Here is a 26986-nt window from a genome sequence, read left to right on the forward strand (position 1 = left end):
CAAGGCCTGCTAAAGCTAATCCCTAAATGATATGTTCTAAGATACAGTGAAACCCCTTATGTCAAAATAAATTCCCCACAACTGCACATATTCATCAATGCTTTGTTTCCTAAATGCCATATTTACTTGTTTTCAGCATATGGTCTTTTCTTTTCCTTTTTTTTTTTTTTTCTTTTCTTTTCTTTTCTTTTTTTTTTTTTTTTTTTTGGTCAATCGTGGGGCTTGAACTCTGAACCTCGATATAGGATCATTTTATACATCAAAATCAATGAAAAATATCTAGACTTCAAAAAGGCAAAGATGACTGTGTTCATTTTAAATCTCCATATCATAGCTTCATAAATAGTACTAGAAAACAATAAAATTTGTCAAATGAGTAGACAACTTATAAGTTTTAGATGAATAAATTGATGTATTTACTTGTACCTTTATTATTTCACTTGAAAACTCTTATCTTCTCCTAATGAGGATTTTTATTATGCCACTGTATCTTGAACTCTTACTGTGTAACTATTGTGCTCAGAGTTTTGACAGGTGTTTTTTCCCCCTTGCATCACTCATCATAATTACAGTATAAAATTACTGTTAGTATTTTCAAATTCTCATTTATGAACTCAAATTTAGAAGTGATAATAACTTACTAACATACCAATTAAACACTGACAAAAATCAGCATTATTATTCAATTGCAAATAACAGAAAACATTTAGACATGGAGAAAATCAGGAAAAAATAACAAAGTTGAATGGTAATGCCTTTGTACAACTACTTAAAGATAATAAAAAAGTAATTTTAAAAATAAAAAACAGCATAAAACAGCTAATACGAAAATTGTGTCACTATTTTGCCCTAAGCTTTCTTTCAAAGAATTTTAGGCAACAGTGATACTCACAAGACACCACGTTGGAAATAAACTTTACAACTTTGGGGGAGGGGAGTCTGGAGGAAGGATAGAAGGAGAAAACAAGGGAGGGGGTAACAATGTTCAACAAAAATAATACTCATACCCCTCTATACATAACTTTTACAATAAAGAAAAAAATTAAAAAGAATTTTTGTTTTAGCTAATGGTATCAGAAACATATGTGTTTTTTTTTTTAAGTTTTTTTTTTTTGCCAGTCCTGGGCCTTGGACTCAGGGCCTGAGCACTGTCCCTGGCTTCTTCCCGCTCAAGGCTAGCACTCTGCCACTTGAGCCACAGCGCTGCTTCTGGCCGTTTTCTGTATATGTGGTGCTGGGAATCGAACCTTGGGCCTCGTGTATCCGAGGCAGGCACTCTTGCCACTAGGCTATATCCCCAGCCCAAACATATGTTTTTAAAAAGTACATTTTGGGCTGGGACTATGGCCTAGTGGCAAGAGTGCTTGCCTCCTAACACATGAAGCTCTCGGTTCGATTCCCCAGCACCACACATATGGAAAACGGCCAGAAGGGGCGCTGTGGCTCAGGTGGCAGAGTGCTAGCCTTGAGTGGGAAGAAGCCAGGGAAGGTGCTCAGGCCCTGAGTCCAAGGCTCAGGACTGGCCAAAAAAAAAAAAAAAAAAGTATATTTTAATTCTTCCTTCAGGTGCTATTTTTTTGTATTTTGAGTAATGATACATGCAATTAATTAGGTAACTATCTTTAAGAAATGAACGGTTTGGGGAATTATATCTTCTCCTAGCTGACTGCTCTATTTTCAGTTAAAGTCAATAATAATCACCCCTTAAAATACCATTATTGCTGTTGTTTCTATTACTAATGTTAGTATCAGAGGCTTATCATGAGCCAGTGGCTGCCTCATGGTAAAGTGAGCACTTTAGATGTAAAACCTTATGGAGAAAATATGATTACGCCCGATAATCCCTTGACAGTTTTTTACTTGATAGCATGGGTCTTTTGGGCTCCTGTTTTTTTTGTTTGCTTTTACAAATGAAGCTTTGAAAGAGGAGGAGGGAAATGGAATGATGAAGAAAACACTAGTTAGGAAGTGCTTTCTAATAAATGAAATAGCTTGCTTCATTCTTTTTAGAGGATACAAACAAAACTTCTGTGTAACTACCATTTGCTCACTTTCCCACCCACTTCTTCCTTTCCCTTCAGTATTGGCTTTTTAAAAGAAAATATATTGCCCCAGTCTTTTTATAGGTTCTTCTTCCCCCCTCTTCATTTTTTCGGTGCATGCTTCCCCACAGGTTTCAAACCCATTAGGTATTCAGCCAAATACCAGTGTATGGTAAGTAATCCATCTCTTCCTCACTATCCTTATTCATTCTCCATGCTCAGAAATCACACACAGGATGAGTCTTAGGACCTCCTTGAGGGTCACAGGCAGAGGTGAGCTATTCCCTGTTTGGCCAGATCTTTGAGATGGCCATGGAAATAGAGCAAGAGACCCCAAAAAAAGGCAATCCATTCCCTCAGTTTTATGCACCCACACTCTTTGCCTGAGCTAATATTTCCATCTCACAAAGAGTGTTTTGTATGGAATATACTAACCCAGTGATTGTCAATCTTTTCTATTCTTGGGCACACTTTAAATTTTAGAATTTGCATTTCTCACTTGAAGATTATATTTTATTCAAGTTATTCTGCTATTTTGTCAATCTGCCTTCCACACTATGCCATTAGGAAAGGACGCATCTGACTGTATTGCTTCCTTCAGATATGAGAGGTCTTTCATCTTCCTCTAAATAAAGCCATTTCCATGTTACACTATCCTCTTTGCTTTACTTACAGCAAAAATTACTCACCTACAGAAAATATCACACAAAGCTTTGCATTTCCTCTGATACATGCCAAAGTAGTAATATATATTCTCATTTGCATCTAAAGCAAAATTTTTACAGCACTTTAAATTCCATATCTAACCCAGTACCGAAACAGTTGTGTTTGTGTGTCAAAGCTGACCTGTTGCAAATCAAATTCCTAAATGGACTTTCAATATTTGCACACCTCTGCCCACCACTGAAAATCATTTCATCACGTCCTTCCATAAATCAAGTCCCACATCTTCCTCAAGTACAAGTTTTATGAAATTCACCACCTGTGACCTCAGAATAATAAGGAGTTCCTATTTCCTCTGTCTCTCACCCCACAAACTGCACCACAGATGCAATGCTTTCTTAAATGTTCCCATTTATTCAGGCATTATGAACTGGGAAATTTCCTTTCCAGAAAGAAAATAATATCACAGAACCAAAGGAAGCACAGGAAACCACCTGCCCTCTGGGAGTTTTTTTTTTTCCTGGAATGCTCATTCTAATCCTCTCTTGAATATCCTTCTGTGTTCCAACATATGGGGCCCTGACTCAAGTTTTGTTTTTATCTCTTTCTATCATTTTTGCTTTTGGTAGTGGGATATGGATCATACCAAAGTTCTTGCACTTAATGATAAGAAAACACTCTACCACTCATCTCCATTCCCAAGCCCAGAAATAAATTGCAAGGGTAAAGCATTAAGAGTCAACTGAGGTGATACATTAAGAATAATATATCCTCTGAATTTTTAACCTACTATTAAGCCACATATGTATATTTTATACCTTCCTACTCTTTCTCATTGCTACACTTTTCCTGTTGGAAAAACACAGTCAATTTTATGAAAGTTAAATTCTATTGAAGAGATGTGATGAGAAAGATATAAAATAGTAGGTGTGGTAAGTAGGAGGAAGGAAGGGTAGATCTCTACACTATTCCTACAATACTTCTACAAGCCTTCCATTCTAACATGTAGCATGTTGACCTGTACATTAAATGCAAAGATTGTCCACAGAGATGTATAAATAATATACTGAGACTTGTTTTAAATATGAACATTTCATTATGGTACTTGATATTAATGATTTGTCAATTGTACAATCTAGACATAGAAAGTAATGTGAGTCAGACTCATGAGCTTTGGAAGATAGATAAGAGACAGACTGGCTTTTGTTGTTGATGTTTCTTCTTTTATTGTTACTGGTGAAATAGATGGATTTGTCTAAGTAAAGAGATAAGGATGGTAGTGAATAAATCCCTTCTCTCCCATTTTCTTTCTTTGTCTCTTTTCTCAGCATTGTGTTGTTCCTCTTCCCTTCCCTAATTCAGATAAATGTATGTATAATACCCAGGGTACCAAAATCAAATACAATGACAACAGTAGGTAAACCACAGAAAAGAAAACCAAAAGCAAAAAGAAATGATATCTCATAGTATAATTGTAACCCCTCTGAACATCACCTTGACAATGAAATTAAAATTAACAAAAGAGGGGCTGGGAATATGGCCTAGTGGCAAGAGTGCTTGCCTCCTACACATGAAGCTCTCGGTTCGATTCCCCAGCACCACATATATGGAAAACGGCCAGAAGGGGCGCTGTGGCTCAGGTGGCAGAGTGCTAGCCTTGAGCGGGAAGAAGCCAGGGATGGTGCTCAGGCCCTGAGTCCAAGGCCCAGGAATGGCCAAAAAAAAAAAAAAAAAAAATTAACAAAAAAGATAGGGATGGTCTTAGAATCTATTTACTCAAGTCACTTTAATGTGAATGGGGTATTCTTTTCTAATAGGAAAGCATTACTTAACATCTTTTCTTCAGTTTTTTAATCCAAAACTTACAGTGAATGACACAGGTCCTTTGGGCACTTGGTAACTGTTAATTAAATGGAGGTTACAAAGTAATGTGAAAAAAACAAAAGGAGAACACAGAAAGATGCCATTTACCACAGCTCAATTAAAGGTCCTACTTATTAAGAAAGCTATTTTATGAAAATAGCTTTAATTATTTAATGAGGAAAATGTGTATGTGGGGGGAAAAAAATATCCAGGTAACTTAAGAGACCCTGAGTGATTAGTAACATATTCAGATGTCAAAAAACAAACAACCAATTGAAAAAAAAAAACCTTTCTCCTAGGAAAATGTCACATGGTGTGTTATCCTTGAAATCCCAGTAATGGAAACAAAACCTAACGAAAACTTTAATAGAATAACCAGAAGTGAGTAAAATAAATGTCACAATCTGAATAAATAAAATCTCTTCATTTGTCCATTTAAGTTGTGTTTACCTCAAACCTAGTCTTTAAAAGTTCAAAATTCTAGTCAGGCTTTGGTGGTTCAGGCCTAGAATCCTAGGTACTCAGGAGACTGAGATGCATGGATCAACAGTTCAAAGCCAGCCCAAGCAGGAAAGTCTGTGTGACTCTTTTTAAATAAAGGGAAAAAAAATCAAGGCTCAAAGAGAGCTCCCAGATTCTGAATTCAAGCCCAGAAATGCCATACAAAAGAGCCAAGGAAAGAAAGGAAAATTATCCAGTTAAAATTTATGCATGCATCCACTTAGGAAGCTGCTGTCTTGACTGAAGTGTCAAAGCAAAATGGTTCTAACTGCCCCCCACATCCTTGAGCAGTATCTGAATTCCCTCACATCATAAACTTAGCTTTAGTTTGGTATTCCTTAACAACAACAAACATGACAAGGCACTCACTGTATGCTATCACCAACACATTACATAGGGAATCTAATGGATTCCAGCTCCCTAAATTCCCCTTTGCCTCCACCTCCAAGCACACAGTCCAAGGAAAACATATCCTTACAAGCCACATTGAGTAGAACTATTCTGCCTCTTCTTCCTCTCCATGACCACTGCCACAGGCATGGCTGACAAGTTATTCTCTCTCATCTAGGCTATTCTTAGTTTTTTAGTGGGTCTTTTTTGTGTGTATATGCATGGGCAAAGAATAGCAATTTTATAACAAACAAATTAGTATGAGGAATTGCTAATTATCATTTTGTCCTTACCATTTGCTTGTTTTTCAGCAAAAGTAGTAAATAGTTCCCATGAAACATACTAAGACTATAACAGAGACCAAAGCAAGAAGTAGTCTCTAGCTACATAAAGCCTATATCCAAGCAATGTTCTAATATATTACAGTCTAAAACTAACCTTTCACTCAAAGAAAATTTTTTCCTTATGAGTTAAACTTAACTCGAACTCTACCTGACATTGCACACATACCAAGTAAGCCTAATTATTTCTAGGCTTAGAATGAAAGAACGCAGCAGTCAAAAATGGCCTCACAAAATAAGGTTACTTGAATTAACAATAAGAATGTACTAGTAATAGTGATGTACTGGTCATGGGGTAAGTATATCTGTCAGAGTTATTGCTCTGAGGAGGAAATATAGGTATTTATTTCTTAGATCTTTAGGTGATAAATGTGTTGACACAAGAAATGTTAGCACATCTCTTGTTAGGAAAGAATCATTTAGAAGTATTTTACATATCTTAAAATGTACACTGTTTCATAAAATCACCCACTTCAAGTATTTCTATGTGCTATTCATATGTATTTGATGTTGTTCAAGTTATTTCAATCGCTATTGATATTTTTATTTAAAAATTAAATGCTCTCAGTCCCATTCTTGAGTGAAGGATGCTGGTATCTGTTAACACTTATTTAGATAATCTCTATAGCTTAGATAGCAAAAGATGTAATATTCTCTGAAACTTGTTTAGATCTTCTTTATGGCTCTGATTAGAAATAAGGGCCTCAAACCTCAAGTGTAAGTGGAATTCATAGGACTAAAAAGTTGTTGGAGAACATTTCTTACAGAATTCAGACACCACAGTGAGATTAGGTATCTGCTATTTTTCTGTTGTAAAGACCAGTGGCTTTACTCTGGCAAGCGGTATGGAGATTACTCAGAAGGCTAAACATAAAGCTCCCCTATGTCCCAGCAGCCCCACTTTTGGGCATCTACCCAAAAGACCACAAACAAGAACACACTAGAGCCACCAACACAACAGTGTTCATTGAAGCACAATTTGTATTAGCTAGAATATGGAACCAACCTAGATGTCCCTCAGTAAATGAACGGATCAGGAAAATGTGGTGCATATATGCATAATGGAATTTTATGCCTCTATCAGAAAGAATGACATTCCCCCATTTGTAAGGAAATGGAAGGACTTGGAAAAAATTATACTAAGTGAAGTGAGCCAGACCCAAAGAAACATGGACCCTTTGCTCTCCCTCATAGGGAATAATTAGCACAGGTTTAGGCAAGTCACAGCAGAGGATCACAAGAGCCGAACAGCTATACCCTTATGAATACATAAGATGAGGCTAAGTGAAATGAACTCCATGTTATGGAAACGATTGTTATATCACTGTTGTAACTACTTTCAACGTGCTATGTGTAACTATAGCTTTTATTATTGATGATCTTCTTGTATCCCCTTCCTGTGGATTACCTGCACTATCTCTGTATCTTATCTGAGTACATTGGAAACCATGTATACTAGTATTAGAACTAGGAATCTGAAAGGGAATACCAAAATCGAGAGACACAGGGTAAAAAAGACAAATGACTACAAAAGCAATTCTTGCAAAACTGTTTGGTATAAATGAACTGAACAACTCATGTGGGGGGAAGGGAAAAGTGGAGGGGGGAGAGGAGAATGAGGGAGGAGGTAACAAACAGTATAAGAAATGTACCCAATGCCTAACATATGAAACTGTAACCTCTCTGTACATCAGTTTGACAATAAATATTTTTTAATTTAAAAAAAGACCAGTGGCTTTGTTACACAGATTCTCTCAACTTTATCAGAAGTGTGTGGCAGCTTGCCCACACTGGGGAAGGTTGAGGAGTGAATCCTGCTATTCCAAGCTCTGCTTGTTGGAGGTTTTATAATTACTTGGCAGCACTTTAGTTTGAACTTTTCTCATGTACCCTAGCGCAGACCTGTTCTCTAATCAAAGACATGGGGGGTTTTGCTAGAGCAAGTTGAACGTGTGTTGTGACCTTTTACAAAGTCTCTGACTGAAAGAGATGAAACAGAATATATATACATGTATAGGTATGTGTATACACACACACACACACACACACACACACACACACCTGTGTTGATCTGTAGACATCCAATATTTCCTAGCAACCTTAACCCTGGGCAATAATCTAATTGTAAATTAAGAGGGCATTGTGCCATTTTAGCAGATGGACATGCAGAGAAGTAGCCAAGAGCCTCTGTAACAAGTACGATGGAGGCGGCTGGAGGATCTCATATGCATGCATCTAGTAACATTCAGTTGGCTCTTTATCTGTTGCTTAGAAACCCCAGTTCAGGAGCACTGTCCTTTTCAATTATGACTTGAGTTTAAGACATCCCCATCATAAGAACCAGGATCTGTAAATGCCGTTGATAAGTACTGGGAGCAGGAGGCCAGCTGGGTCTTTGCTGCTGCCAACAGCGTCAGCAATGGTCTCTGCACTTGGGATGAGAATTGCTTCTGCCAAAGCTGTGTCCAAATAAAGAAAAACAAAACAAAACAAAAAACCTCTCAAATGTGGTTGTCAGAGCCCAGAGCTAAAGAGTAAAGATGGATGATTACATGCTTGTGCTCTTTCCCTTGCTTTCACTTTTAAGTGAACAGGAAAATCAGGTGATGCAAAATAGCCAGACAACGAATCCTTCCTCTGCTGCAAAGACAGATGAGACTGTGCTGAAGCAAGATGAGAAAGAACACAAAAACAAATGAGAGAATGGGACTCTAGCTCAATATATCATAAAGCATTGAGTATTAGTATGAAGATTAGCATGTTAGAGGTTTGAATTTAGATTTCAGATTATCCATTTCTGATCTTAGCACCCTACATTCAAGCTGTGTAACTACAATATTACTTAAGTCCCAGCTTCATTTTACTCACTCAAATATGGGGATATGGTAGCCTATATGGAATTTGGAGGATTAAATAAATTAATATTTAACTGAGAATGTTAAATTAATATTAGCTCATGACATTAACATTTAAGATTTAGGACAAATATTAGCTCTCATTATCACAAGCAGAGATCATATTATCTTAAATAAGCTTCAACAGAGTTGTGTGAGAACTTCATAAAAGTTATGTCTTTTATATCAAGTTGGTTCAGTCTTATTTTTCCAGTCTTGTTTCTGATTATATACTAAAGCTTTCCAATCGAATTTCTGTTATCTTGTAGCTGTCATTGCATATCACAAGCCATACCCCATGAACTTCCAGCTCCTGGAAAGAAACTGATTACTTAAGAATTAATCTGAATCCCATTGTACATCCATTTATTGTCTCATTATACAAATACTTCTTATGTCTATTTCATGTAGCTCTCTAGATTCAGCTATTTCTCCCCCCAAAAATTCCAAACCAATTTTCAGACCTAGATGTGTTTATATCTTTATTTAGCAATCTATCTTTACATGCATGACCCACAAAATTCTTCAGATTTTGTGTTCACATGGTTGATTTTTATGCCCAATTGCCATTCCCCAGGAAATATGATGCATTCCTTCTACATCTTTCAACAGTCTGTTTTTCCTGGGTTGCTTCTAGAGTCTTAAAAGTTTACTAATTTTGTCATAAATTGCATGATTGGGCTATATATCTCTCATCTCAATGAACTAGCCACAAAGTTGCTTACCCTCCTAACTTTCTCCCCCAACCCCATCTCAGAAATATAATCGGTCACCCTCCCTTGGCCAATCATACCTATAATTAACTCGTTCTTTTTCATTACATTACTCCTTTAAGTTTCTTAAATTAGATTTCCATATTTAGTTTTGTTCCAAACATATCATTCACAAGACCAAACCTATAGGCGTTTCAAAACCCAAATCAGACTTTGCTGTTTTCCAGCTTAAAACTATCTTCACAGTCTTAGACATATAAAAGCAAAACACAAATTTCTGCCATGAAAAAGTTTGCAGCTGAATATATGTAAATGAATTCCAAATATTTGTCTTCAGTATCACCTCTCCCTAAGCAGGAACTTGATTGTGCACTTGCCTATTCCTTATCTCTACAGAAGCATACATTTCAAGGCAAAATTTCTAACTGTAAACCCATAATTTTACCTCATGAAACTGCCTTCCCACACTTCCTGGAATAAGTAAATGACACCTCTTCACCTGTAGTTTTGTCCAAAAGCCTGTGAGACATCCTTTACTCCCTTTATTCTTTATTTATTTTGTTATCTTTAGGGGGTTTTACAAAGTAATTGCCATTTCACTAACTTGTTTATGAATACAATATATCTTTATCAGTGTCATCCTTCAACATTCTCATGCATCCATCCTCTGACCATCCATTCCTTCACTCTTTTTAATTTTGTAGCATATACATTGGATTCTTGCCTGTATTTCCCTCCTCTTCTCCTCTTCATTTGTCTATCCCTTTTTCCCAAGACCCTATTCTACCCCTTTCTAGTACCTGCTTCATAGAGTTTTATTTTGGTGAATTTTGATTTAGGCTCTCTAAGGAATTACACTATTCGAGATTTCCCTTAAATCTACCATTTTTCAATTAATACATTTGTATACACCTGCATACCAACCAACACAATCACATATACTTATAAGCTAATTCTAGTTTCCATATATAAAGCAAAACATGCAACTTTTGTCTCTCTGGGCCTGATTTACTTCACTTAACATACCTTTTCCAGGTCTTTTCATTTCTTTTAAAATAGTACAATATCATTCTTTCTAATTCTTAAAGTCTTTCATTGCTCCATTAACAAATTCCATTGACTATACAATGGAATATATCTCAAACTATGCTATGCTTCATAAGATCTTCCACAGCCTCAAAACCCAGGTAACTGCCATTTCTCTTCTAGATATCCTAGACTCGTTGTTTTTTAACTTTTTTCCTCTATTTTAAAATTTACCTTAGTAGTTTGACAATTTTATTTTATCTCCTTTATGGATCGATAGCACATTGGCATTAATTTCAGCCATTGCTCTAGTCTTACCAATAGACATCTTCGTGTTTGCTCATAACATCTTAAGCACAATGTAAAAACTTAAATGGCATCTCTACTTTATCTCTCACCTCTTTTTTGTATTATTATTCACTTCACATTCTTTATCTATAAAATTTGTAAAACCTGTTTGTAACTATTTGCTTTAAATAATGAGATGTTTTAAGAATAACACATTCACCATCGTCCATGGTCTCCATTTCTTTGTATAGCTCCAAATATCTACTTAGTGTTACTTTCCCTTGTCCAATAAATTTTGTTTAAACTTACTGAGTCCAGCTTTGCTGGTAAAAAGTATTCTCATCTTTTAGTTATCCCAAAATGATTTTCTTCAATATTATTTTTAAAATGACTTCACAGGGCATGGACTTCCAGGTGAACAGTTCTGTTCTTTTAGTTTTTTAAACATTCCAGTCTACATTGTGTTCAGATTGAGAATTTATTGTGAGTAATGTGTTAATCTTCTTTGGAACTTTTAGGATTTTTGTTTTATCAAAGGCTTTAAACAACTTGACTGGGTATAGTTTTCCCTATGTAGAATCATCTTGAGAATCATTGGACAGATGGTATAATGATACTTTATATCATCATACCTGGACATTTTTAGTTACCCTTTATTCAAGTAGTTGGGTTTGTTTTGCAGTTTAAGACACAGACATAAGTCTGTCTCCACTTGTTTTACTCTGACTAGAAGCTGAACACCTAAAGCATTTTTTTCACATTATGTCACTGTCTTGACATAAACCTCTTGATAGTTAATCAGCTCATTCTTAGAAAGTACTACACACTTTTCCCCAGGAACAGTTCTAGGATCAGATGTTTCATTAATGCTTCATAAAGTATTTTCTTAGGGATTCACAGTTTCCTGCAAAGGAATTGTCTTACTGTAAAAACCCAACGTATTTAAACTTGATTGAATATTTTGTATCTTAAATAGCACTTGTCCTACCATAGGATATATGTGGGTTTTAGAATTCAGATAAAACATAAAGCATGATGTGGTAGTCAATATTCTCCAGGGAAATGCAGAGGAGTATAATGATAAAATAGGATTACAATTCTTTCTTATATTTTTTGTTTGCATTAAATTAAAAGTAAATGCTCTGAGATAGGTATGGTCAATTGTCATCTCCTAACTAAAAGAACAACTGTTTGAAAATGACATGGAATGAAAAATACCTCTGTCCTAGAGGCATTCCTCGGACATTAGTACATCTTGGAGAAGTTTCTAAGCAGTATCCATGGTTCAGGGATGCAGTACCTCCAAAATGTTTAGGAGCAATGACCTTTAGCATACAAATTCATACAAGTTTTTAAAATTCTTTAAGGCTCTGCTACCTTGTATGCAAAATGTGAATAAGAAAATTTCCTAAGCTAAAGTTCTGCAGTCAGAAATAAATAAGATACAGATATAAAGCATTTGACATCAAAATTATTTCATTGTTCAGCAATGGTTCCTTAAATATTAGCCCATAATATATATTTTTAACAAAGAAAGCCAAAGTCAGAGAAGAAAGAGATACCCATTGCTCTAGAGTAAACACATGAAATAATATTCCTAGAAAGATATAGAGGAAAATGTAACTTAAGAAGCAGGAATAAATAAACAAAACAACAAGCTCTCCCTCTTAGGAGTATAGATACTGCTTTTGTATTCCTTGGTCTTTTCGTGTTGATTTAAGGGTTTTGAAGATGTCATTTCACCTCTCCTCATCTCTGTTTCTTCTACTTAATGTTGGAATAGAAGTGCTCTTCTCGTGGGATCTGAGGTAAGAACAAATGATACAACAGATGTGACCAGTCTAAAAAAAGGAAAGTCATGGAAGAAATGTTTGGTGGTGCTATTACTAATGGTAACCTTATTATATATAAGTGCAATGAGTAGCAATGTCTACTCTAGACTCAGGAGAAGAATTATCATCATATTTACAATGAATATTCAGGAAAGTAATCCAGAAAGCCCAATGATGAGTCAAGAACCACCAGATATTCAGTAAAAGAACAAAGGAGGGAACTTCAGGTTCTTAACCACATGTCTAATATGCTTTCTCAGCACCATGTCAGAATGGTTGTAGTTCCTTCTAAGTAAGGATCAACAATGGCACTTGATGTGCCAGTCATGAAAAAAACAAAACAAAACACTCTCTGTTTCTGTTTTACTGCTTTTCAGGTACCTGAGGAGCATACCCTAATACTGTATTGTGCAAAATCCACATATCTCCCTTGAAGTCAATGATATTGACATTTTCTGATTCATCTGAAGCTGCTTTGGCCACAAGTCACAGTAAATCTGACTGAGTCTCATTCTCCACACTTCCTGATAATAATGGCTTTTACAGGAACATCCATCATGTCACAGAAACAAAGTGAGAACACAGATCAAGATTTGGAAGTCCAAATGGGATATATGGTGAAGAGTTCTGAATTTCAGCTTCCTTCTGAGTTTTTTACGAATAATGCAGCTAAGATCCAAAGAAAGCTGGAAATAACTCTGTAAACATACTGGATCAACTGGCATGCTAAGTGGCCTATCGAATCAATAAGTATTCATTCATAAATAAGAGCCACAGACTCGATATGACATAGGCTAGGAGAGAGAAGGACAAAAATAAAATGTCTTAATGAATTCTTTTAAGATTGTGTGAGACTCTATTTGAAAACTATAGCCTTAGCCATTGTCTTTCCTGATAAGGAAAGTACTTTAAGTACTAGTGTTCTCTTGTCATAATACATGGACCATTACAAGTGTGTCCCATAACCAGACTTGGAAAGAAACCCACAAAGTGTATCTGAGCCTGCCCTCCCTCCCCTCATTTGTAGTGGAGTTTCGTTTTATTTTCATAGTCTTTGTCCTCTTTTTGTTCTAATGAAACCACAGTAATTTTTCTATTTGAAGTCAGTGTTTCTACATTCGCTATAGTGTTTGTACAACTGTCAAATATAATTACTCCACCTTCCAACATAGCATGTGGATATGTGATTCAACATACCTCCTGCTAGATTACAGTGACTGGATCAATGATGTCCACCTGTGGAGTGCCAAAAACCCTCTCTACAGATGCATCTCTCTGATCAGCTAATCACGCACAAAACTATTTTCATTGAGCTAAATGCAGGAGCAAGGAAAGAGACCAAGGAGACTGGTTTTAGAACAATGAGAAGACAAGATCTATTAGAGAGGAGAGGAAGGAAGAAATTGCCCATGTTACTATCCTCTCTAACTCTGAGCAATGAAATTTGGAGACAGACACTTTCTGCTTATGAGAGGGAATACAAATAAAGACCAAACCTTTGACTTGGAAAATAGTACATGTTGGTCCCTATTACCAAATAGAGTTTCATGATCTTTACTCCAGGCCATTGTCTGTAGACCACACTGATGGACCTGCATTAGCCAAGCACACAGAAAGACATATACTCTTTGATCATTTGTGAAATTTTAAAAGTATATATAACAGAAGTTGAGAGTAGAGCAATAATCTCCTGAGGCTTAGAAAAGGACACAAATAAGAGATCAGAGCAGAATTACCAGTGGTTCTGAGTTGTAGGTTTATAAGAGTAAGAACTTCTGTTGTTTTATTGCACACTAAATGAGTACAGGTATTATATATTGTGGATATATATTATATATTGTAGTATTGTGGGGGTAAACTATAGATCAATGTGTTTCAGGAAAAATATAGAGGAAAAGTTTTTAAGTGTTTTGAAACTACAAAGAAATGATTATGATTTAAGAACATACATTAAAATGTTGGCACTGATTTAAACATTACATAATATATATTGAAGTAACACACAAGTTCCAGAAAATACATATAGTTTTGTATGTAAAATAATGCTAAGAAGAAATAGATAGCCAAAATATGCCCAAGCTTTCCATAGTATTTGTTATCAGAGACTTGAAAAAGAAGCAAAAATAGGAAATCACAAACAATGGTGACATAATAATTTTGAAAATGTACTCTAAGTACAGAAGAAAGAAGTCATGGGAGGTAGAGACTGAAGAACACAACATGACTGATATTACTTAAGTCACTATCTGTTACTATTTAGAATAAAGCTCTGCCTCAACTTACAGATATGTAAGGTAATGTATTCACCTTTGTTTTTTTTTTGTTCTTGTTAATTGTGTGTGTGTGTGTGTGTGTGTATGTGTGTGTGTGTGTGTGTGTGTGTGTGTGTGTTGGTACTGAAGCTTGAACTCATGCTTTGTGTTGTTGCTGGCCTTCCAGGCTTATGGCTAGTGCTATAGTACTTGAGCCCACCTTTATTCCTGCATTTTGTTGGCTAATTGGAAATGGAATCTAATAAACTTTGCTCTACCTGGGCTGGCTTTGGGTTATAGTACTTGGCCATCAACTTCCTGAGGAGGTAGCATTACAAATGTAGGCCACCAGTGCCTGGCTTAATATCTTGTTTTCAGGAGTTCATATTGAGTTTCTGTGGCTTATGGAGATTATTATCATAATCACAAAATGGGGATGATTAACATAATAACTATGTTTGACCAGTACAAAAATATCTAAGACAACTGTTGACTACAAGACACAATTTAAGCCAAACCATCAGAGAACATAAGATGGGAGATCATCTTTAAACTTGTAATTCTACTCACACACACAAAAATAAAATTCAGACTGAATGCAGAGGTGCATACCCCTGCAAGTAGGGCACTTGGGCAGATAACCACAGACAGGAGAAATGAACTTCTAGGCCAGCCCAGTAAAAAATTTATCGGTGAAAACCTGTCTCAAAAATAAATCAGATGCTGTGACACTTGCCTATAATCTGAACTATATGGGAGGAGAAGGGAGGAAGAGTAGTATTCAAGGGTACTTTGAGAGGAAACTATGAAACACTATCTAAAGAACATAGCTAAAGTGGTAAAGCAAGGCTCTGATCAAAAGCTCACAAAAGAAGTAAAATCCAAAAAAGAGCATTTGTCCTTCTCTCTCTACACTTAATTACTATGAAGTTTATAAAAGACTATTTTATCAATTGGGTTTTCTCCATGTAAGTCGTCACCCTATCAAAGTTGCCTAACTGTAGGAATCAAGTAATAGTAATATTTTGAATTGCTGACTATAATAGTTCCATTTCCCAATCCTTTCTATTTAAAGCATCTGCTTTAATGCTACTTCTGTCTATAGGTTAGGCGAAAGGGGTAAGGGTTGAGGTAGAAGAGGGTGGGGAAAGTGGGGTGGTAGGCAAGAGAGGTGAGACTTAGATGGAATTCCTGAGAAGATTGGTAACACGGAAGCAGGAAGTTGAGGCACTCAACTTCCTCTTCTTGTTCCCCAATGTAGAGCAATAGGCTGGGAGAGCAGCTCCATCTCCCTACAGGGGCACAGCGGCAATAGAGAGAGACACACATAGATAGAAAGCTAGCAGAACAAATGTCTGTGGGACCCAGTGACCCAGGACCAGAGTCCTAAACAGAAGAAATAGATGATAGTGAAGAGAACATCACCGCCATCTCTGTTATTATGTACAGAATGTTTTTGCCATCTTGAAGGAGAAGGCAGGGCCCTGAATTTGTTGAAGTTTAGTTCTTGTCATCAGATAACTGAGGTTTTGGAATGCAATTATACTGACTAAGAGAAAACAGCCACACAGGAGGCAGAAGTAGGATTTTAATCTGAGACCAGTTTGGACAAAATCCAACAAAAATGGAAAAAGCTGGAGGTATGGCTCAAGTGATAGGGCACTTGCCTAGGAAGCTTGAGAACCAGCCTCCCATTCAGTCTTCAGGACCATAAAAGAAAAAAGTCCCTAATTTTTGTTTGGCTTTTTGTTTGCTGTAGCTCTTGTTTTTGTTCTTTGTCGCTGTTTTGAGACTGGATACAAATATTAACATAATTCAACCTCCAGCTTGCTATTTGCTGTGTCGCCAAGAGTGGCCATTAATTTGTAATCCTCTCCCTCTCCTTCCTCCACCACTTGAGTTCTAGGATTGCAGATGTGCATTGCCATTCCTGGAACAGTGTTTGGTGTCGAATAGAAATCCATTAAAGTTTTGTGTCTGTAGGAACAGTTTGAGTAGCATTCACTTTTATTATTCCTTTGGTCAAGAGTTTTCTGCCCTTAACTATTCATATAATTTGGTGTTCTTTCATAAATATAAAATAAAATATTACCCACTTTCTAAGAAAGACTTTCCCTAGGGAGTTATCTGAAGTAGGAAAGTAGCCCCTAGCCCATCATTGTGGTTGGTCTTTATCACTTCCTGACATGATGACCTGCTGTTTACTTTCAACTATTTACTACTACAACTGGAGAATTCCCAGGTACCCTAAAAGGGAAGTTGTTTCCCCTTCCTGCATGCAAATGTACCTAATTAGCATATTCACCCTCAAGGTCCTCAAAATCTTCTGCTTCACTCAGAGTAAAAGATTGAGTCCTCTCCAAGATAATCTCCAATGGCCTCTCTTGCTTTCCTGCTCACCTTGGCTTTCACTTTGTCCCTAAGTCTCTGCAAGTTTCCATCTGGAAAGTGCCTTTTCTAGATAAACTTACTCTATACTGTTTTATTTGCCTTATCTGTTCACTCTACATGCTTGTGTAAACTACTAAAGAAAGACATAATAAAACACATTTATATTAAGCCAAATGCACTGTACAAGCATTCTCACAAGACTAATTAACTATTTGATGCTACTGATCTTCAAGTATACAAGCTCATAAATGAAGACATAAAATGTATTCAGCTTGTTGCCCTTAAGGGAGAAAAATAGATTGAATCCACCCACCCTCTGCTGGTGAAAGATGTAACTGACTTCATTTTAGCTTTTACAGTATTGTACTTTGCTCTTATTCCTTTGCTCTGACATGGAATTATTTCTTAAAGGCCTATTACGTATCCATTTATTTTTTTTTACCACATATATATTTTTTCAGCACCTTCTAAGTATTCCGAGGTAGCTTTACAAAAATGAACAAGATTTACTTTCTCTTCTCAAAGACCTGACGAAGTCTAATTCTTGAAAACTAGCAAAAGAATTACTGGACATGTGTGGCCTATTTTTTCCCAGAGAGAAGCTTTCAAACTATTCGAGGCTTTTATTCTCAAAATTATAAAAGTAAAAGAAGCATTCTGGAATATGGCTTTTAGACAGCCAGCAGAAGTTAAAAGCATGCCATGCAGTGATGAACTTCAGTGTTACTACTGAACAGCATGTTCATTTTCCTACTGGGGTCTCAAGAATAGGAAGAGATTTTAATGTGCTCCAGGCTTTTCTTATTTTCATGTTTAATGATAAACAAATAAGCAAACTGTGGTGTAATTCACCTAGGAAATCACCTAGAAAGAAGAGTGGGGAAAGAGCTAGATTTGGTGTTTATTTGCTAGTGATACTATAGTTAACTGATAGTACTTCCTATTAATCCTGTCTCCTGTCTCCCTAACTAAACACCAACATTTTTTTCTTTGATGTGAAGAACTAAGAGGTGGTAGAAGAAAGAATGAAGGTTGAATTGCAGAAAACACTTATATATTACCTTCATTCCTTTGGAATATAAGGTGTTACCTAACAATTGCATTCAATTTAATGGAGGATAGGAAGTAGGATGCATTCAGAAACCCAGATTTTTGTTTTTACTAGATTCACTGGGTTATGGAAAGACAGTCAGGAAATATTGGGTTCTATTGAGATAGAGGGCATCATACCCTTAAAACCTCTTAGCTATGAATGCTTTGAAAATTATGATTATATTTCAATTTTATAATTTTTGTGTGATATTTTGCTTTCATAGTGCAAGTGAGAGCTTAAGGTTGAATGAATTGCATGTATCAATGTATATCAATGAACTGTATTTTGCATTCTAGGGACTGTTAGTAATTCCTAAGAATCTATATTCCATTAATTCTTACTCCTTGAATATATACTATTTTTATTTGTAAAATAGATAATGAGAACTCACATTCTAAAGTAACTATAGTGATACTGCTAATATTAAAAACCTATTTTAATTCTATCAGACATTTTATACAAAAAGAATGTTAAATTATGTTCATTAGTTAAACTAAGTAATGCTCAAGATTTTTTATTAAAAGAAAACTTAGGAAGTTCAAAAATGTTTGGAACTATATACAAAAATCTGCCTTGGCAAGTGTAATTACACATGTTCTAGGCAGTGTTTTCAGTAGAATGTGTTTGAGGTCTGAGTCTTCCTACCTTAACAAATGTTTTACAAGTAGAAGTTGTACTCAGCTCAATAAAAAGAAATTTTTATAAAAGACCCAAATGCTTTGATAATTTTACCCAATCATAAGATGGCTGACCTGGAGTCCATCTCAAAAAGAATCACTGGCCATAAATTATTTGGAATGTCTACTGCCACAAAGTAGCCTGTTAAATTACAGAATATCAATTTTTGTGCCTCCTCAGTAGTAAATATCCAAGCACCATAAAGTTTAATTGGAGACTTGCTCTCATATGCTATCCCATTAACAGTGAGATTGAGAACAAGAAAGCTCTAATTCGTGTTGCTTATAATGTTGAAGGGTTAATTCTATTGCCTTACTCACAATTCAGTTCATAGCAAGCCTCCTAGTGAAACCACTGTCTTTCTGTAATCTATTTTGAATGATACCTTGTATTTGTGATAAATACAAAGTAGTTTCACGAATTACTTTAAGCCCACATAGAAGAGTAAGTGGTTTGTAAACATCACCCACCTGAGACAGCTCTCAGGGATCCATTTTTCTTGAGCATAATCTGGGATAGAATGGAAATTATTCAACATAGAGTTGATACATCTCATTTGTCATTCAAGATGACCTAGCTCAAAATTGTCATGATTTGTACTGTGGGAAATGAGTGGGCACAAAATAATCACAAATCAACCTGCAGGGTTTTTTTTCCCATATGTATCCTCACTGAAGTACACATTTTTTGGTTAAAACTTTTTTCTTCTTATTGATCTCTTTTTATATTTGTTATTATTATCTTCAAGTAATTGTACAAAAGAGGTGCTATTTAACAAAGCAGTTCATGAATATAATATACCTTGGTCAATGTCACCTCTTTCAACATACAAACTCATCTTTCACCTCTCCAATCCTTCCCTCATGCTTCATAATTTTATAGGATATACATCGGATTATGTCTGCATTTTCTCCTCCTTTACACTGTTCATCTCTTTACCAATTTCCAAAGCTCTACTAATGGATCTCATTTTTGAAAGAAATAGTCTTCTGTAGCTCCTTATATCTTCATAAAATTTATCTGCTATTGAACTGAAATAATTAGGCAGCTCAGGGTAGACAAAAGGAGAGTGATATTGCTCCCTTAAAGGGTAACTAGTATGTAATTACTTTTGTTGGAAATTGTGTGTTGTATAATTTTTATTGTTCATTGCTGACAATTCATTATAATTTGAAAAGAGTTGAACAAACCTAAAAATAGACAAAAGCTCCAAAGGTAATAAGTTGTTCTAACGAGGGTAAACAATTTCTGATAATCAGTAAGACAGTTTCAAGGTTTGAAGGTAAGTGACGTTAAAAATAATCTCTTTTGTAATAATACAAACTATAGTATAAACATCCCAAATAAAAACACACTGCACACAGGAAGAGCACAGAAATTGATTAGCCTGTTGCTATGCCAATTTAGAATGAAAGAATTCTATTCAGGAACGGAACCAACATGTCCATCTAATCATTTTAAAACCAGTTATATAACAGTTAAGTTTTAACTATAAGACAGTGCGAATCATAGAATAAAAACCATTGTCCAAACAATTACAATTTGAACAAGAAAAATGCACAAAGTACCTACTACTGTGGAGTGTAGGATCTAAATATTCTAGACAAATGAAACAATTCACAAAAATCAGAATAGAGTTTTTGTGAGTGACCTTCCTAGATATACTGAGAAGTCGTTTTTTTTTCCATGACTGTACTGTGAAGACTCCCTAATTATTGTCTTTCTGGTATGGTACATCTGCTTTTCATCTCAAAATTTCATATAAAGTAAATTTAAAATGTAACTTTTTGCCCATTTTAGCTATTTTAATACAATGCTTTGACCCTTCTGATTGAAGCCGTCTAATGAAAAGAGATTACTGGTTCTTTTTGTTAGGTTTTGATTGTTTTGCTTATTTTTCTTGTTGATATTTGGTATTTTTCTTGTTTTTTTTATTTTTTACATATAAGGCTATATAAGGAGTAGATTTGGCATTTATGTTTCTTTTCCAGTAGATATATATTTAATGACTCTATTAAAATATCTAACACTAGGAAGGGTGGGACAATATGGCCATAATAGTCAACTTATTATGTGAGAATAGAACTAGAAAAATTGAGGGAATAGGTGTGGTTGGAAGTGATAAAGGAGAATGATGAAAGAAGTGATATTAGTCAAAATGCCTTGTACTCATAAGTTTATACATTGAATTGTAATCCCTTTGTTCAACTAATTAAATATAATGAAATAAAATATCAAATGTTTAACCACACAGCATCTCACAAGTTAATAAACAGGAAACTCAAAAGTTGTCAATGGTCATAATGCTGCTATAACAGAATGCCAGAGTGGGTGGGTGAGTGTTGAGGAATAAAAATTCATATTACACATTGTGTACAATGAACTCTCCATAGTGGAAGGACTAAGTCTGGTGATGCCCTTCTTATCATGGTATAACATGGTAGAATGTATCAAGTGGTGTGGAACATGGTGAATTAGACAGACTAATAGAAATTAGATGTGCCCTTTGAGAACAGACTTTATTAATAGTGGAGGAAGGCAAAGTCCATGAGCTAATTATCTCTTATAGGTTTCATCCTTTAACACTACAAATTAAAAGTCAACATGAGATTTAGAAGCAATAACCAAACAAAACACCATATCACTGGTCACATGGGAGAAAACAATCTACAGAAAAAGAGTACTGTCAAGCCAGTGATAAGGAGAAAGGGAAGAAAGCAACAATCCTGAAAGCAGTTGAGACCCATCTGTATCCCTTCCCCACCTGAGTTATGTGTGGTGTTCTTGAGCCAAAACTTTTCTCTTTAGATCAAGCTTGAGCTGAACTTCTCAACTAGTACAAATTGGCAAATGTTTGATTTTCCTAAAAATATAGTATGAGAAAATAAATCTTAGCACATTTATCAAAACATGAAACCTTAACATGGAGTTCATTTCACTGAGCATCATCTTATGTGTTGTGATCCTCTGCTGTGACTAGCCTAAACCTGTGCTAATTATTCCCTATGAGGGAGACCATAGAGTCCATGTTTCTTTGGGTCTGGCTCACTTCACTTAGCATAATTTGGAAACGATTGTTATATCACTGTTGTAACTACTTTCAACGTGCTATGTGTATCTGTAGCATCTATTATTGATGATCTTCTTGTATCCCCTTCCTGTGGTTGTGCCTGCAATATCTCTGTATCTTATCTGAGTACATTGGAAACTGTATATACTGGTATTAGAACTAGGAAACTGAAAGGGAATACCAAAATCGAGAGACACAAGGTAAAAAAGACAAAGGACTACAAAAGCAATACTTGCAAAACTGTTTGTGTAAATGAACTGAACAACTCATGTGGGGGAAAGGGAAAGGGGGAGGGGAGTTTGGGAGTTTGGGGAATGAGGGAGGAGGTAACAAACAGTACAAGAAATGTATCCAATGCCTAATGTATGAAACTGTAACCTCTCTGTACATCAGTTTGACAATAAAAATTTTTTAAAAAAATAAAACTGATGACCAGAAAAAAAGGAAAACATGAAACCTTCTGAATCACTGTGGTGGAATGAAATCTCACAACTTCTGGACCATCATGTATCATACTAACATATGTATCTCAAGTCCTAGAGAAAGGACAAATAAGTAGGAAGAATACTGAAAAAAAGATTCAAATATTCCCCTAATTTAAGTGTGCTGTGGTGTTACATACCTGTAATCCTAATACTGGAGAGGAGAGGTTGAAAGATCATGATTTCAAGGCCAGCTTAGTCACAAGCCTCAAACAATATATCTCCCCAAGTTGATATTATGTTGATATTAATCTACACAGTAAAGAAGGCCCATGAACTTCAAATAAGGCAAAATCACATAGTTCTATACATAGATATTTTATATTCAAACTATTGGAAGATAAAGACAAGTTTGAAAGCAGGAGGAGAAAAGTGACTCAAGTTTTCATCTTCAACAAGATTCAAAAGGTGATTTCTCAACAGAAACCTTCAATGAGAGAAAAAATATAATAAAAGAATCCAAATAAGGAAGGAATCATACTATTTCTATGTATATATGACATAATCCTGTATTTAAAAGACTAAAGATTCCACTCTAAACACCCAGATCTGAGAAACTTCTTCAGCAATGTAGCAGGATAAAAAAATCAGCAGATTAAAAATCAGTAGCTCTCCTGTGTAGCAATAATAAACAAGCTGAGAAATAAATTAACAGAATAGTAATTGAATCCCTATCAAAATCCAAATGCCACTATTCACAGAATTAGAAAAAATCAGTCCCCAAACAACTGTTATACACACATAGATGATGGAATTTGGACCCACATTTAATACCACATATGGAATTTAACTCAAAACATATCCAATATTTGAACATAAGTGATAAAACTATAAAACCTTTGGAAATATTCCATGTAACCTTCAAACTACTCCTTTGTATAGGTCCTATTGTTTTCATGCCTTAATTTTATACTTACAAAAAGTAAAGTCCTTCACAGATGGTGAAAACAAGAATTTGGAAGGATATTAAAGGCTTCCATAGTGATATCCATTAAATATATACTCACACTCCTGCTGCACTTATGAAGCAAGAGACATCAACTGCAAAAAAAAAAATAAACTATGGTGCTCGCTTTGGCAGCACATATACTAAAATTGGAACGATACAGAGATTAGCACGGCCCCTGTGCAAGGATGACACGCAAATTCGTGAAGCATTCCATATTCAAAAAAATAAATAAATAAAATAAACTATGTAGGGTCACAAACTAATAGCAATAAAAGTGAAATTCTATTCATCTGAGGGGCATCTAGGTTGGTCCCATATCTTAGCTATGGAAAATAATGCTGCCACAAACATGGTTGTGCTGGTAGCTTTATTATGGCCATATTTGTGAACATTTGAGTAAATGCCCAGAAGTGGAATTGCTGGGTTATAGGGGAGCTCTATGGTTTGTCTTTTGACGAACCTTCATACTGCTTCATACTGCTTCATACTGCTTTCCAGAGTGGTTGAACGAGTTTACACTCCCAACAACAATGTAGTAGTGTTCCCTTTTGGCCACATCCCAACCAGCATCTGTCGTTATTAGATTTCTTAATGGCCATTCTAACTGGGATGAGGTGGAATTTCAATGCTGTAAAAAAAAAAAGTGATGTTCTAACAGCATAAGCAGATATAGTCAAATAATGTTTTAAAATAAGCATGCAAATTGAATCCACAGAGAATGAATTTTTAGGGTTTGATTTTAAGAAAAAAAAGAGTAGTGGGATTTCTAAACACAGATAAATGAACATTAAGGAACTTTACTGGAAAACATTAAAATCCAAAGTGAATAAAAGTAGTGAATATATTCAGAACAACTATGGTACTTGGATTATATTTAAAGAAAACCAAACCACTGCCTGCTTTTAAAGATACCACACAATAATAACAGATGAGAGGGAAATCACATAAATTGATTACATTGAGCAATCCATATTTCAGAATAGAATAGGGATAGTTTGTATTTATTGAGCTCCTTTAATTCTTTAGAAAAACCTATAAGTATGTGGCTTTATGCTCATTTTATACACGAAGAAGTGGAAACTTCTCAAAAAATACTCAGAAGCCTAGCTAGTATGTTGTAGGAGTGGAATTTGTACCTAGTTCAATCTTCTGCCAAATCCATAGGTCCCAAATGTAGGATGTAACCAATAAAAAATAGCAATTTATAATTACAGATAAATGGCAGGGAAAAAATTTAATTTAGCTGTGTGTGAGATTTAAAAAGAATTAGTGTCCAGAGATAGAAATCCTCTGGTGCATTCTGAAGATACTGTTCTTTGATAATTGTTTCATTCTATTTTTTGACCTAATTAGTTTTTAAGTAACATCTCAGTTAAATTATACCTGTGGTAGCATGTATATATAATTCCTTCTTGCCTAGCACTTCTGCCACTACAAGAGACACACACAAATACACACACAGACATTCTGCATTTGCAAATTAACATAATTAAAGGGGAATATGGAGTCCAAAATGTAGCTGAGATGTGTCATTATGGAACTCTATTCTCACAAGATAAAATCCTGAATTTTCTTTACAATATCCTTCAATAATAGCATGAGAGTTGCCATAGTTACAGGAGGCAACAGAACCTATAATGCCAAGACTGTATCCATTATTATTGCTGTATTATAAACCAGTACACACATTAAAGCCGTGACTCAATATCTATTTGATTTTTCACAGTTTTTTTTCAACAATATATGCCAAGCCCAGCTGGTCAGTTCTTTTGGTCTTGCCTATGCTCACTAATATGTTTGCAGCCCCTTAGCAAATCAGTTAAAGCTAGATGACCTTATATGACTTGACACAACTGTCCAGCTGTCAGTGCTAGTTCTCAGCTAGATCTCACTCTTCCATGTGGTCTGTCATCCTCAGAGGGGTTGGCTTGACCTCATTCATGTGATAGTTACAGGGCTCCAAGAACAAAAATTACTGGAAATCCTCAACTTCTCTTGGAACCTTGGTTCAGGAGTTCCTCACTACGACTGACACATTCTGCACTTCATTGCAAGTCACAGGGCCAGCTCATAAACAAGTTCATTTCTTCATAGCGGAAGCAGAAAAGTCAGATTACCAAAAGAGGAATACTTCTTGACACTAAATTTTATTTTCTTTAAAGTTGACTTAGGGATGAACTCACACAGTTGCGTGATGCCAAAGATCCTGCCTCCTATGTCTCCTTTTAAGTAATTCCACCTCTCTCCTGTATCTTTCTCATTCCCTTAATACTCTTTCACCCGAAAGCATAAAACAAATGTTATAAAATGGAAATCAAGGATTTATTAGGCAGCCTTTCATTTTCTCTAATAAACAGTCTATAGAATATATACTAATATTAAGTACTTGTAAGAAGCAACAAATTAGTGGTATATAAAATCATATAGGAAATCTTTGAACACAGAATGGACTTTAACAGTGCAAAAGCATGATGCTGCTTATGTAAATGCAAAAGAAATGCACACATAATCACATTGTACACTTACACTGTACATTTGAACTTTCAATGACACATGATACATGTTGAAGGGACAAATGGATAAAACAGTAGAATGGATTTAGCAGTAAATGGGGTATGGTGCACAATTGAATAGGTTGAAAAGTAAATAAAAACCCAAGAAAGGTTAGAAAATAGCTGTTATAAAATGAGGAAGATAGTGAATTCAGCTCAGCAAATCTGAGAGTCAAATGCTTTCAATGTTTAAAAAGAGTGATACATAGGATGGATATGAAAATAAAAAGCCTGTTGTTATATTAAAAGTTTCAGTTGTTTGATGAAATTTGTGGAAATGTACATACTTATTCTTACACATATATCTATTACTATGCATGTTCAGAAATATATGTACATATGTGCAAAGCACTATTGAAAGTTCTTATTTTTGATGAATAGTCCTGCTAAATATAAGATCTTCTTTACACATATAATGTTTTTATTTTTTATCCTGAAAAATGTAATGCGGATATTGTATTTTCTAATAGCTAGATCAGAGGTATTTGAAATCTTAAGTGGGTAATACTGACAGGCAATTTCATTTCACTTACAGCTTGGGAAACTCAACATCAGTAAACTTATTTCTGATTCACTGGCATGCATGGAAAGTTAGAGTGACAATATGTGCAAATTGAAGGGGTTTTGTGGGAAAAGCAACAGTCTTAAAGAACAATACGTATGTCCATGGGAAAGCTGACAGAAACATAGGAAGATAGTGGAAAATATGAGTGTACTCTCACCATAGCACCCAAATGGATCAGGTGAGCTTGGATGATAATTACTTATAGGGATTTATGAAATCTCAGTCTGATTTTTTTCTGGCATGACTCCTGTCCACACATATAAATGAAGAGCTCAGCACAAACAATTACTCTTTTGTACAAGTACATGTTACTTACAGGAAGTAAAGAATATGGCCCAGAAATTAAAGACGAGAAACCATGAAAATCTGAAGAGAAAAATCATGATAGACATGAGGGGTTT

General features: G+C 35.4%; 1 non-coding gene across 1 annotated transcript; it reads left to right on the top strand.

Moving 5' to 3' along the window:
• Positions 1-23584: 23584 nt before the first annotated feature.
• LOC125362821 lies at positions 23585-23688 on the top strand. Its single transcript, XR_007213123.1, has one exon. It is a non-coding gene; the product is annotated as a U6 spliceosomal RNA (small nuclear RNA).
• The last annotated feature ends 3298 nt before the right edge of the window (positions 23689-26986 follow it).

Source organism: Perognathus longimembris, chromosome 13, assembly GCF_023159225.1.
Source record: "Perognathus longimembris pacificus isolate PPM17 chromosome 13, ASM2315922v1, whole genome shotgun sequence".
In the NCBI taxonomy this organism is placed as follows: Eukaryota; Metazoa; Chordata; class Mammalia; order Rodentia; family Heteromyidae; genus Perognathus; species Perognathus longimembris.